The following is a 5791-nucleotide window of genomic DNA, read 5'->3' on the forward strand; positions in this document are numbered from 1 at the left end:
AAAACATTAGTTTTTACACTTGTGCTGAGCATTGATATATAATTCCATTATCATCTTTCTCCACGATTTCGCACTTCTATGTCCATAATTTAGCTGTATTTACATTCCAGTTAAACACTCTCACGGTCATTGTTTTTCATCTTAGCACCAATGGGCATTTTGTTCTCTTAACGCACATTGCTGTGATAGCTGGACCTTTTAGGATGCAACAAATCGGAGAGATCCATGTTCTGCAGCATCCCAAATGGAAAAGAAACAAGGATCACCTTGACTTCGCTTTCAGCCTTGTCCAAGCAGGCTCCAAGGTCTCTGCAGCTTTGGCGAGTCTGGTGAGGTTGAAGCAGAGTTTATTCCCAGTTCCTGCGCAAGAAGGGAAATGTGCAGTGGCAGCATAAAGCCCTCTTCATTCCCTGCTGTCGGTGCTGTGCCTCTGTAACTGCTTGGTTAAAATTAAAGTTCATCTCCTAATCAAACTAATTGTACCAATTAAAGCCACATTTACATGAGGTTATGTTGCTGGGGCTCCCATCCGGGATGCCCTGGGGAGGATGCAGACCTGCTGAGCTCAGCTTTTTGGTTTGTGTTGGAAGGGAGCTTAAAGCTCATCCAGCTCCAACCCCTGCCACGGGCAGGGACACCTTCCACTAGAGCAGCTTGCTCCAAGCCCCTGTGTCCAACCTGGCCTTGAACACTGCCAGGGATGGGGCAGCCACAGCTTCTCTGGGCACCCTGTGCCAGCGCCTCAGCACCCTCACAGGGAAGAGCTTCTGCCTAAGAGCTCATCTCAGTCTCCCCTCGGGCAGGTTAAAGCCATTCCCCTTGGCCTGTCCCTACAGGCCCTTGCCCAAAGCCTCCCTCCAGCTTTCTTATCAGCCCCTTTAGGTATTGGAAGACTGTTACACAGTTTCTCCTGAGCCTTTTCTTCTCTCTTCTTTTTTAACACTTTGATGTGCAGGTATCATGGGCCATCTGCTGAGTATAAACGCAAGCGTAGAAGATGGGTTTCTCCTGGTGCTCTGGGAGCTCATTTCCTGCAGGTTCTTGCTTATTTGTATGTAGCAGAAAAGGAGCTGCAAATAAATTTCCCTAAATAGCAACATATCCTTCCCTTTTTTACAGACATGTTTTTGTCCCCCGTAGCAGCGATGCTGCTCAGCGAAGGCCTCTACTAGCACTTGCCTTAGGAGATGGCGTGGGTTTATGCATTAGAGGTGGTGTTTTGTAGCATAGTCATGACATAAATCCCTTCTCAACAGGGATGTTGTTTCCTCCAGGCTGTGTTTGGGCTTGTGACCCAGTGACTGGTCCCTGCCCTGGTTTCTCTGCAGGATTTCTTCTTGCAGGTATTCCTCCTGGAAAGCAGCTTTAGCCAGGGAGCAGTGCACGTGAGATCATGCCTGACACAGACAGATTTATTTCTTGGGTGTTTTACTGCTTCTGCCAGAGAAGCAGGAATCAGTGCAGAGCTCCTGATGCTCACAATACACTGTTAACTTGCTGCACTGGGGGAAGCAGGTAAACCTGGACAAATTACCATGTGGGCAAACACTAAAATACTGCTGTTTTTTAAAGCAGGGAGAGGGGTGGCAAGTGGGGAGGGTTTCTGCCTACATTGGCGTCACCCTGTGCAGGGTAGGTCTGTGGTTGAGCTGTTGTTGGCTGTGTTGTTTAACCCTCTCTGCAATGGATTTTCCCCTCACAGATTGCACATGCTGGGAGTACATCGTCCCTGGTCTTTGGGTGATTCCTGGGTTGCGGTGGTATCTCAGCAGCTGGTCCTCATCCTCTCCGTGGCTGGAGTCCACCCTGCCAGAGTTTTGAGATTCACTTTGCCTTGCAGAAACGGGACTGAGACCCTTTTCAAGGCCAGGTTGGACACAGGGGCTTGGAGCAAGCTGCTCTAGTGGAAGGTGTCCCTGCCCGTGGCAGGGGCTGGAACTGGGTGAGCTTTAAGGTCCCTTCGAACCCAAACCAGGCTGTGGTTGTCTGATCTGGCACATCCTCACCAAACTGCCACACCAGCCAGGGTCAGCTGCACAGGCCCCATCCACAGCAGCTGCACCAGCTCCCAGTGTTGTGCTCCCACAGCTTTTTCTGCTGAAATGGCACTAGATGGAGCAATTGACAAAATATTCTGCTCCTGCTGCCTTCAGCCTGGGCCTGGTGGCGGGGCCAGAGCGACTGCCCCAAGGGATGCTCCAAGGATGCTCCAGGAAAGACAAAGTCCCAAAGCTCTTTTCCTCTACAAATAGGTGAGTGCTGCAGAAGGGAGACACTTGAGTACCGCAGTGAGAGACTCCTAGGAAATGAAATCACAGCCCTGCTGGTAACTGCTCTTCATCCCTGGCAAGAGCAGGGCCAAGCAGCCTCTCCATGGGGACAGGATGGGGTGCCAGGGGCCACTTTGGGGCCCCACAGACCCCAAACAGATGTGCCCAGCACACAGCCCCTGTGGCAGCTCATCCCTGCAGCAAATTCACCTGCCTGTGCTGTTGAAACACTCATCTCTTCTAAGGATATTAAGTTCTGCTGATGGTCACTGAGCTGACACCATCCAAGCTGCTGATGGGGCAGTTCCTGGGTGATGAACCCAGAGGGGCTGATTTTCTCCATCAGCTGCATGGGCCAGACTGAGGGGAGGAAAGTGAAGGCACAAGTTAATGTTTCATTCCCTGTGCTTTGACTTGGACATGAGAAAGCTGCTGGTCACTGGTTTTGCCTCTTCCCCAGCATTCAGCTTTGAGAGGCTCATTCCAGCACCCATCCACTCACTGCTTGTGGGCAGGAGCTGCCTGCAGGTGTCAAAGGAGCAAAGGCAAGGCACATCCCTGCTGCCTGGGAACAGTTCATTAATTTCATTAACCATGGAGGTTGTGTCCACAGTTGTGTGGGGTTCTCTGTGCACACCACATGGGGCTCAAGGGGGTCTGTTCCCTCCGTGTGCTTTGAACATGCCCATAGCCTGTTTCAGAGGCTGATGGAGATTTCTTGCCCTGCTCTCTCTGTGCCTGCATCCCCCTGGGGATCCCAGCTCCATTCCTGCAGGGCCAGGAGGGAGCAGGGGCCTCCCCTGCACCGCAGGCTGAGGATAGCTGATATTTACAGCACAAGGAATGAGTTAACCTTTAGCACAAGCTCACTGCAACGTTTAAAGTAGCCTCAGCAGCATTAACAAACGACTGCAATCATTTCACCCCCTTTTCTGCGCTGTATGGTCTCAAGCTGATGCCGAGGCACCATCTGCATCCCTGCCGCAGGATGGATGGAGCCTGCTTTGCTTTCTCTTCCCATCCAGAGGCCCGCTGCCCCTCGCAGGAGACCCGGGATGTTTGTACCCATAGACGCAGGCACTGAGCACAAGGCAGCCTTTTGTTGGGGCCTCCAGCCCGCAGGGACCACGCGTTTATCCACGGATCAGGCATTTTCATTTCTCACATATCTTACAGCTGATGTCAGGGCAGCCATGGGGGCTGCTCTGCTCCAGGGGGGCACAGAGTGGCTGCATCTCCATGTGTTCCCCCCCCTAATGTCTGGGTATTGCCTCCCAGCCCTGGTGCCCCCAGGCAGGCAGCGCTCCCGTGCCTTGGCAGTGCACATACAGGCAGTGGGAGGAACAATCTGGGATCATCTGGTTTTCGGTAAGGAGGAGGGAAGCTGCCGGCTGCTCCTTTTGTGTGTTGTGTATGGCGTGGGTACGGGCACCAGAGGCAGTGGCTGGGGTGAGCGGGGTCTCTCATAGGATCACAGAATAGTTAGGGTTGGAAAGGACCTTAAGATCATCCAGTTCCAACCCCCTGCCATGGGCAGGGACACCTCACACTAAAGCAGGTCACTCAAGGCTTCGTCCAACCTGGTCTTGAACACTGCCAGGGATGGAGCATTCACAACCTCCCTGGGCAACCCATTCCAGTGCCTCACCACCCTCACAGGAAAGAATTTCCTCCTTATATCCAGTCATGGATCTGGCTGGGTCCTATGGGGCACAGAGAGATGCTGTGGGCTCCACTTCCCTGGGGGTCCATGCTCCGGCACAGCCCCTGCACCGTCATACACTGTGTGGTTGTACAGGGGCTTCAGAACCAACTTCTGATGCAGAGCTGGCTGTGGGTGAGATGTCTAGGTATGGGGCATGGAATCCCAGACTGGTTTGTGTTGGAAGGGACCCTAAAGCTCATCCAGCTCCAACCCCTGCCACGGGCAGGGACACCTTCCACTAGAGCAGGGTGCTCCAAGCCCCATCCAACCTGGCCTTGAATGTTTCCAGGCTTCCAGGGTCCCCTTCTCCCCAGGATGGGCTTTGGGTGGCACTGGCTGTTGTTCCTCTAGCATTTTCCCTTTCCCATCTCTGTTCTGCCACCAAAGCACTCGGTGTTCAGCACTGCAGTCCCAGATTCCCTGGGGACACCTGATGGGATCACATACATGTGGGTCAGGGGACGATGTCTGGGTGGCAGAGGGCTTTCTCTGAAGGATATCAGTAAATCGGGGCGGGGGGGGAAGCAGATGGGGTGGAAATCACAATGTTTTCATTCCTGGTATAGATACTGAGGGCTACACAGAGCAGCACTGTTGGTTCTCCATGACCATGGAGGTACTTTGGATGGGACCATCAGAGTCCTCCCTGCTCCCCTCTTGCAGCAAAAGCAAGGGAGCACTAGAAATGGCCATAAGGAGAGTGGAAAAATCACATTGAGCTGAGTTTCTCATCATTCTTTCCCTTTATAGCTAATCAGCTCCTAGATGGTGAGCCTGTAAAGATCATCAGATTAATTCCTTTCCTTGCTGTGACTTAATTGTCCCCATTTGTGTTGCACAGCGCTCGCACTGGGGTGTATTTTTGTTTGCCTATATTTAGTTTGATCTCCAGCCTGAGATCGACAATGTGAATCAAGGCTGGCTCTTGGGTTCTCTGTGGCACTGGGATCCTGCTGGCTTTGTGCAACCTGGTACTTCCATGGTGTGATGCCAGGCACTGGGAGATGCTGCGGCCCACATGAGCAGGGGAGATGCTCCAGGGGGTAGTCATCCCATGGGATCTGCTCCTCCCTGGGGAGATGGTTTGAGGGGAAAAGAGGAAATCTGAGGCAAAGGAATGAAAATAAACATTGTGGGATGCGGTGAACCAGCCCGGGCTGAAGTGATGGGAACATGAGGAAAGGGGGATGTGGAGGGAAGCAAAGGGAAGGCAGCAAAGTCTGTGCTTTCTCACTGCAGAGCATGCCCCCAAAATAACTTGTCCCATCCCCAAACTGCACTGTGGTGAGCTGCATATCCCAAGGGATCCCGCAGGCAGGAGGAGGCGGGCGCTTCCCAAAGCCATCCTGATCCGTAGGAGCGAATCTCCCACATGTATTCTGTTGAAGCCAGAAAGTTCTGCTCCCTCTGGGAAGCAGCGAGTCAGTGACATTCCTCTGGTTCCAGAGCTGTTGTTGGGGAAAAACCCCAGTGCAGATTGTCACAGCATGGCACTGTGGCTCTTTTTGGTGGTAGCAGCGATGCAATGGGTGCTCATGCTGGTGCTGGGTGCTCAGTGCTCAGCACCCAGCAAACTGGGGTTAGAACCTGAGCAGGGGGTCACCAATCTGGAGAAGCACCTTAACAGTGACTCATTTAATGTTGTGCAGGTATGTGCAGTCACCATGGGCCGAGGGCTGGCCTTCCCTGTCCATCAGAGCATCCCCCCCGCTCTGATGCTGTTAGGGGTCTGTCTGTCTGTGCATCAGAGCATCCCTGTTGCCTCGCACCAGGAGAGCACCTCAGTGACGTGGACAGGCACAGGAGCAAACACAGG

This window comes from Pezoporus occidentalis, unplaced genomic scaffold (assembly GCF_034315485.1).
Source record: "Pezoporus occidentalis ecotype Australia unplaced genomic scaffold, CSIRO_AGI_Poc_V1 ctg198, whole genome shotgun sequence".
NCBI lineage: Eukaryota > Metazoa > Chordata > Aves > Psittaciformes > Psittacidae > Pezoporus > Pezoporus occidentalis.